The following is a 9,485-nucleotide window of genomic DNA, read 5'->3' on the forward strand; positions in this document are numbered from 1 at the left end:
AAAAATGACAAAACGAGCGCTCCGCGCGCGCAATGTGTAATTGGGCATTGTATACTTTTAAAAATTCGTATACATGCAAAGAAATAATTGTATGCGCAACGTCACTTTAAAATAAAAGTAATTTATCACTCACTGAGACGATTCGCAACAGCAGAGTTGTACATCGCAAACTATGTATGTTAAACTGTAAAAATACAAATATGTATATGATTAGTATAAACTAATTATGTAAAATCGAAATTATTGTATTACATATACTTTATATTTTATTGTCTAAATATTCTATTCTAAATTTATTGCGAAAAAATATCACCTCGGCCAGGGTTTGATATTTTTTCGCAATAAATTTAGAATAGAATATTTAGACACTACCATCCTGTCACGGCTCTGAGCCCTTTAAATTCTTTGAAATTTGTGTTGAACACATACGAGCCTTACTAATTTATTTAATTTATTTATATTTTATATTTTTAAAAATAGATATTTATTAAAATAATTATATAAAATACTGAAAAAATCTTTCTTTTAAATATAAACTCACAAAATTGTATACGTATGGTTTTATTTCTAAAGCTCAATGTCCACGATGCTAGAACTTGGTCCAAGTCCTTGGTCCGAGAAACGTATAGCCAATAAAATTGCCGCTTTTCCGTAAAAGCTACAAATTGATTGCTTACAAATTTCTCAATCCAAGAACTCGGACCAAGTTCTAGCATCGTGGACATTGGCCTTAACACTTATTCGAATCCTCGTTCGAATCACTTGAATGAATCAAATAAAAACACAGAACAGATACTTTATTTCGCACGAGTAGCAAATAACATATTATAAAAATATAAGATACTCACCTCACCAAATTCTCCGCTATTGCCCGATGCCTCCTCAGCCTCCTCCTCCTCTCAGATTTCCTTGTTGCTGACACAACACTCACTCGCAAAAATCATCGATCGCGCGAAATTTCCGGCACTCCCGTACGCGATGTGAAATACCGCGAAATGCACGAAATATTATTAACACACATCGCGTGACTTTCTGTCATACAAACTACTCAAACTAATAACTTGCACGTTTGATTCGGGAGAATGGATAAATCACTTTTGAATTGGCGATATAAAACACAACGCGAGCATCGGAAGCATAATCTGCGGTAAAGAAGTTATTAGTCCGCAACGAAACGAGTTATAGAAACTTAATAATTTGTCGAGGAACATTGTTACTGATAAAGGTGTGCAAATCAATAGTGTTTTATCCCTTTATTCATCGCGATCGAGTCTTGGAGACCGATAACACAAAAGTAATAGCACGCACGGAGCGACTCTCGCTACTGCCTGCCGGCTCGACGTTCGGCGAGCGACTGACAATGAGAGCGCAGTGACCTTCAGGTACATGATGGCGCGCAAAAACCATCGTACGTCACCGCGCCGAGTGAAAAACAACAAAAAAACGTTGAGAATTCGTTGGCCTGCCTACGCAACGGAAAATTCTGTACTTAATTTAATATCTTACATTACTTTGTTCCATGGCTGTTATTACGTTTTGTGTATTATTCTGCGGACTTATTGATATTGATTAAATTAACGATTAATTCTGTTCAATCGAGAAGATGTTTCGGTAATTGTTCAGAATAGCTACATCACCTCCAAAATCAATCAAATTGGTCTCATTCGACGCGTTTTTTAACGAGAAACAACTTTTTCCTTAGACAAAATCGTCGCTCTGCCCTGCGAAGCGAGATATTAATTGTTAAAGTTGACAACTTTTAGGGTTAGGAAATCTGTCATACCGACGAAATCAGACTAAATGCACGTCATATGCAGTGACGTATTTCCACGTGAAACGAGATCCACTCCACACTTCAGACATGGTTTGGGTAGGGTCATATCTTAACGAAGTGGAGCCCCCCGAAGGGGGGGCGGAACATACTGTCTCCACGCATGTACTTCCGCCGTTGTATTGTTCCACATGGGTTTGCAACTTTCCACGTGAAGTTGCTCGTGTCTTTAGCACGGCGCGCTGCGCGCGCCCCACCCCCCTTCCCCCATCGCCCCCCCGCCACCGCCCCATCGCCCCCCGCCCCCGCCCCACCTCCTCCTTCCCCCCATCTCCCCACCAACCCCACCTCCACCCCCTTTCCACCTGCTTCCTCTATAATACACACATAAAAATTATACACACAAAACGGTTAAGCATTTATTTCGTGAATGGTGAATCGCTATGGTAGAGTAGATGAGGTAGAGGAGGGGGTGGAGCGGGGGGCGATGGGGGAAGGGGGGTGGGCGGGGGTGATAGGGGGAAGGGGGTGGGGAAGGGGGTGGGGCGGGGGGGTGATAGGGGGAAGGGGGTGGGGCGCGCGCAGCGCGCCGTGCTAAAGACACGAGCAACTTCACGTGGAAAGTTGCAAACCCATGTGAAATCGTATATGTACTGTAAGGTACATGCTTAGATAGGAGGAAAGATATAAAATTTAGAGTCCATCATTTTTCTCGAAAATTATTACTTGTACAGTAAAAATTAATAGAACATAAAATGTATATTTTAAAGTGATCAACAACTTTTGTTTAAAACATTTTTCAAAATTTTTAATATTTGTGTCTGAAAATTACATAGAATTGGTCAACTTTAACAATTAATATCTCGCTTCGCAGGGCAGAGCGACGATTTTGTCTAAGGAAAAAGTTGTTTCTCGTTAAAAAACGCGTCGAATGAGACTAATTTGATTGATTTTGGAGGTGATGTAGCTATTCTGAACAATTACCGATGTTTCGAAACAAAAATCGTTATTACTTAAATTTTAATTACTCAGATTAGAGATTAAATCTTATGTTAGATTAACGTGATATACATGAGCGTATAACATATTGAATATTAAGGAGTCATTTTACCTTGACGGGTTAATAGATTTTCTTGAATCACTTCCGCAGTGGCGAAAAACATGGTTTTGAGGAAAACGTCTTTAAAGTTTTAAAATTAAGAAGAAAGATTAAGTAAGATTAACAGACTCCAATAATAAAATCAGAAAAGAAGAACGAAACAGACAATAGGAATCAACACAAGACATTATGTGTGAAATATATATGGTTTAATATTATACATCGAACATGCCTGTTTCGTTGTTCTTTAAAGTTGTATGATTTTCTTATGATTAATGGGAACATTTGTTATTACTTACAACACTTCACTCGTTGCACGTTTTGCATTTCAAAATATTAGAAAGAATTGAAAAAATAAGACCAAAATTAATAATTGAATACGTACGAATCGGAATAACAATCAGTAATCGCTTGCACCTTCGCCAATTTTTAAAGTTCGATTATACCTTTACACCTTTAACACAACATTCTACGTACTTAAAGCTTCAAAATTGTGCCAAAGACCGATTTTTTCAACCTCGCAATGTAGAATGGACCCTTAACGTAACGTCAGTAAAAGTTTCGTTAGAAAAAATTTAACAAACTAATTTGATTAAATACAATACATCAAACTGATGTGGGTAAGAATTGTGTTGACGAGTAATCAATTAAACCAGCCAAGATATTACAGCCAATTTGCTAAATTCAAAATTATGCATATCATTTTGATTAAAAACCATATCTCTTCTCTCTTCGCGTAATAATAATCAGTGTAAATGGCATTTTGTTTAACATACTGAAAGGCTTCTTTGAGACTTTTATGAGATGCAAACTACTAATCAGAATAAACGCGTTAAGTATTTACGCTATATGCATATAGGGTACGTGAGCGCGAGACGGGGTCGATTGATGTTTTAATTATCGGACCGTTCCGAAATTGATATGCAAATCAAGTGTTTGAGATACTGCTTTCATATAGGACCGGTGTCTCTAATAATGCGCATCCGCGGGACAGCGTGCCATTGATTTTACAAAGCTCTCACAAAGCATCCTCTTTTTCCAAATATTTACCTATCTTGGTGCGGGATCAGACCATCTTAGATTAACGAGAAGATTGGAAGATTACATAGTAACCGATACTAACGAACGACGGTGAGAATCAATGTTTTAATTAACGGACGTGGGTTGACAAGATTTTAATTAATCGAAACAGTGTGCAAATGGAGTGGATTGCCTAGAGCGAAAAGTGGAAGAAAAGGAAGTTAAGATACGCAGATGAGTAAACATACGTGTGTGTGTGTGTGTGTACGTGTATGCCAACAAGTTCACTCAGTAAAAGATTAATTTGACTCGAGGTGATATGGGATAATTATTAAATTAATTTTCCGGATTACTAATACCGGAATAACCAAAATATATTTATTGCATTGAGGTAATTAGTATGCATTGAACACTTTGAATGCATTGGCATTATTTTCATTTTATTTTAAATAAAGTCATCGCCACTTGTTACCGTTATTTGTACTTATAGTTATAATTTATTGCCAAAATAAGTTTATAATGATTAATTTAGTTATAATTTGTTTAATTGAATTAATTTCAACTTGATCATTAATTTGATTTAATTTCATTTAATTATCATGTATAATTAAATAATATTAACATAATCTTTATTAAGTTTATTCAACTTTAAATATAAATTTGTATAAGAAATTTTGTCCAGTATTATATCTATTATTAAAAATCAACATCGTTTTATTAAATTAAATTGAATTTTGCTATATACTTTAGATGTATCCTAATATTGTAATATCTTATATTATAATATAAAATATTATATTATTATAAGATATTACGCTATGTATATATTTGTGTGATTTTGATTAAGTAGCTTACAATTAATTTTAACACATTCTTTGTATAATATTATCGTACACAGGACATTAAGATTATAATTTTATTCATAGACTACTTTTGCAATATTGCATAATTTTTTTGCATCATCATTTCTAGTGCAGTAGACCGAGTCTGGAAATTCTCGGATTCTTGAAATTGTTAGTCGTACCAACATCTTGATTGCAATGCCAGCCCTTCATCTTTCTAAACATTCTCGAATTTCCACAAGTACTTTAAAATTAATCTGCATGCCTTGAGTGCATCGTTCGCAATCGTGTTATAATTGAACAAAATATGTAACAGTTTATCGTCTTAAAAGTAACATTGCATTCCATTAAATGTACATTATCCGTTGATCAGTTACAATAAAGAGATGTGATAATAAAACGACAAATTATATCGTTGCGACAACTGAAATCATGTCACTTGAATAAATTTTCTGGCATGAATAATAGTCGATGCAAGTCTCGTTTCTACTGAAGTCTTTATACGTTTAGAGTCCATAATTATAATAACTCGACGATAATCTTCCTCCAAGTATGCGAGAAGAAACTTGGTAAACTTGTTACTGCCGTAAGGCAGTCCGAAGCGCCTTAGGACAGATTTGTCATTCGTGTGTGGTTTAATTAGGATTTCTAACGAGTTTATGTAACAACGCGCTAGAAATTACATATTTTGACACAAAATTCTCCATGATGTATTGCAAACATCGAGAAATTGTCTCCTTCTTCCCCTTCTTCATTTTTTGCAAAACTCGTTAACAGCTATTTATCAATGTCGCAAAAATCTTGGCACAATGCGAAAAAAAAGGAACGAGGGGAAAAATCTCACGTCGCGGTGAATTCGTCCTGCTTTGATATTATATTTACCCGTGAAACAACGCGCGATCGATCTCCATTTCCACCCTCAAAACGATATCACGTTTTCATTCGCCAATTTACCTCGCAATTATGACGCTTTCCGGGAGCAGCCATTTCTTATTGTACCTACGAACAAAATGGGCGCTCGTTGAGGATGAGAGTATTATTTTCAGTTTACCGCGAGTACATACGCGCATTTGTATTTATTAGGCGGTCGCGCGACTTATCGCGGGAATCCACCCCAAAGTAGAACCGGTACTTTACAAAATGTGCGCGCAATACAACACAGCTATAGATGTGCCACGAATAACTACGAGAGAGTCTCTCTCTTTCTCCCTCTCAATCCCCTTCTGCCTCCGCTAAATCGTCATTATTATTATTATTATAGTATTTCTTCGAAGTTGATACCCGTGATGTATTCCGCATATAATTCAAGCGCATCTATTTCTCACGCTTTCTTCTAGATCTTTTTCTTTTCGCCACACATTTTTGTTTTAGTCATGAGAATGTAGAACGTATATTGTGTAAGACGAAAAGCTAAATCGTTAACGATTTACATTTTTCGTTGTGAGATTAATTAATCCAAATCCAAGATACGCATACCACTAATTGAGTTAATTCTGAATTCTGTGGTTTTATATAATTATACTGCGTTGATTAAACTTACAATTAGCTATCATTTTAAATAGATTTAGGTATATCTCTGCTCTCAGATATGACAATTAATATACAGCTTTAAGATTGTAGTGTATATTGTCAAATATATAACTTTTGATATATTTGAGCGCATAGTAATCATAATTTTAAAATAAACAATCGTATGTCTTACAATAAAAATAAAAGCACAATCTATTTTATAACAAACCACTTGAGATAATTTTTAAAAATCTCATTATTGCTCGACACCCTCTCTCTCTCTCTCTCTCTCTCTCTCTCTCTCTCTCTCTCTCTCTTCCCCTCCTTCCTCTCCATCACTTATTAAATAACGTGGCAGAACTCTCTAAATAAAAAAAAGTTCCAAATGACACAATCCTGAAAATTCCTGCCATAAATGGTTATATCTACCGGGATTTATTCCGTTCGTGATAGATTACAGAATTCAAGGGTTCTGTGAAATACAGTTGGAAAAGCACTCTACCCCGTGGAGCTAAAGGCATTCTATCCTCTTTTATACATTTAACTCGCAACAGTTATTGGCGACACAACGTAACAAGAATTGAGTCAAATGCTCATGCGATGCTCCCCGAGGTTTTCATTTACCACCATTTATTGCACTAAGCGGCGTAATTAGTGTCCGATCCTCTTGAGGCTGCTTTAATTGCGATGCGGGACGATCGCTCGGTATCGACAGACAAAATAAGAGAGACGCTTTACGGCGACGAATTATGTTTTTTAACGGAAACCTCGACTAAAACTGCAGCACGATCACTTCCGCACGGATTCAACGAGATTCGTACGTATCCCTTTTTTCCCAAACCCAGTGACTGGACGGAACACGAATGATACGGCGTCGTGTACAAGAAAATAGATTGATTGCGATGAACGTATATGATGTCTAACTGACAAGCTGATTAGCTATATCTATTACATTCTATAACGTAGCTCTTTTCAACTGATGTGACGCTGATGTTACAGATTACGTAGTGATGCTTCCAACTTTTTCTATCTTTTTATTTTTCCTAATTGTCTATATAGAGTAAAGACACCTAATATCACCCATAACGTAATATCGCCGCACGTAATATCTCGTAAACAAAGTGCTAATATCAATCGGTCATACATAGAATTAGTAGCTAAACATGTGTAAGAAGACATATTGTAGTTACAACGTTGTAGAAATAATGTCTGACTCAGGAATAATAGTGCAAAAAGATGAAGTAAATGAAAAGATGAATATACGGTTAAATTCAATCACAGTTGTAACTTTAAAATATTCGTTTTTAAAAATATCTTGAAGAGAGAAGTGATTCGGTATCGTATTAGCCTTTTGCACGATATAACTTTTCTCTTAAATATTTTCTTACACCCTCGAATCTACTAACAGAGATATTCATGTATTCCGTTTCTCGTGAATCATCTCATAGAGTAAATGCGGATTCTAACTTTTAACACATCTTTATTTTTATGTTCTTGAATAATGTATTTGTGACCTAGAACGTTTCGTTCGATTTAATTATTATCTCTTATAAACAAATAAAAATCTTACTTGGGAAAATATCATAATTCAGCATTTTAGTATTACAAATTTTACTTTCAATTTTCTTAAGAGCCTCCTACTTAATAAGGTACGCTGTAATAGCGTAGGGACATTCTGATACCGTAATTCCCCAATGGCTCGTAATCTACCTCGAAACAGTAGCTCCTAGGCTAATGACCGTAGTTTGATCTAGTCGATAAGAGCTTCGAGTCGCTTTTAGACTACTCATATATATATTTAAATTGTCAATATTCTTGGATGCCTCTCATTATCATACATTTACTTCGCGCACAACGTCCCGTAAATCAGCCTAAATTATATACATAGGTTCAGCGTTTAAATTTCTAGCATCTTGCATTTTAACCAATTTGATCTAAAAACTTCAAGACACTAATACTTTAACTTTGAATAAATATTTTTTACAAATTATGCTTCAACTGCGTACAATAACGAGACTGTTTTATAACTTTATGTGAATTTTACTTTAACAAAATTTTATTTTGTGTGTACATTTATAGGTGTACAAATTAGTTGCTCTTATTTGATAATAAAGGTTGAAAAATGTTTAAAAATTTTATAACGGAAAATATTTGCTGAGAAGCAATTTTGCTTGAAAGTTGTCAAAAGATTTTGCAATAAGGAGAAAAGACATTCTATATAAATAATCACATTATTATTATTTCTCGACAAATAAGAAGAGGAAAAATATCTACTAAACGACACATTAAAGTCAAATAATCAAAGGGTATAGTGTAAGAAACAGAAAATTGGAAAAGTGTGGATTATATCGCGATCTATGATGAAAAATGCAATGAGAATCGAACTTGAAAAAACAAAACGAGGTTTCACCTGCTCGTCTACCTATTGTTTTGCATCATATTTAACAAGGTTTAAATTGCTTTCCATCGTGTACAGCACGTGTCCGTCAGAATCAATTCGATCTCTGTTTGCGGTACAAACACGGAGTGCGGCAGTTCCGCAATTCCGGCGCAACAGATAATATCATAGATATGGCGTGCGGAAACACGAGTATATTCGTTTGTAACATCGATCACCCCTCCATCCTTTTTTTTAATCGAAATAAAAATCATTCCTATGCGTACCTTTCACACGGATAATATTTGAAGTTATGACGCCGCTATGTTTCTGTTTTTGTTTTCCGATAGGCGTTATCTACGCGTTTAATCGCGTCAATTAATTCTGATTATCAGCGAAAAATGTGGAAAAACACGATCGAGTGGAATTAAATAAACTGTGTATCTTTTCATGCGCTTTGCAGCCAACAGTAGGCTTTCCAAACAAAATCTCGACTATTGTCCTCGTATCGCAATCTATACCGTTTCTATTTGTAAGCGAAATATACGGATATCATTGGTGTACGATATTCCTGTTAGAGATAATGTTGCAGACATCTTGTAATAGAATACGAGCGGAAATGTTTGTGGAACGTTTTCCGGATAATGCGACACACAGCGATATATTAATCGGATACTGCGCTTTGCCTGAAACTGTAAGGATGCTCGTGCGATTTCCAATGTGATTGCAAATCTAATTATGCGCATCACTACTGTAAGAGTTATAAAATTTTCTCAATGCTAATTTCAAATCGATCATCTATTCACAATTTTTTACGTTTAATTTTGACTAGATGATAAAATAAAACCTTGTTTGAAAATAAAATTT

This window comes from Vollenhovia emeryi, unplaced genomic scaffold (genome assembly GCF_000949405.1).
Source record: "Vollenhovia emeryi isolate VEMERY1.0 unplaced genomic scaffold, V.emery_V1.0 DF939177.1, whole genome shotgun sequence".
In the NCBI taxonomy this organism is placed as follows: domain Eukaryota; kingdom Metazoa; phylum Arthropoda; class Insecta; order Hymenoptera; family Formicidae; genus Vollenhovia; species Vollenhovia emeryi.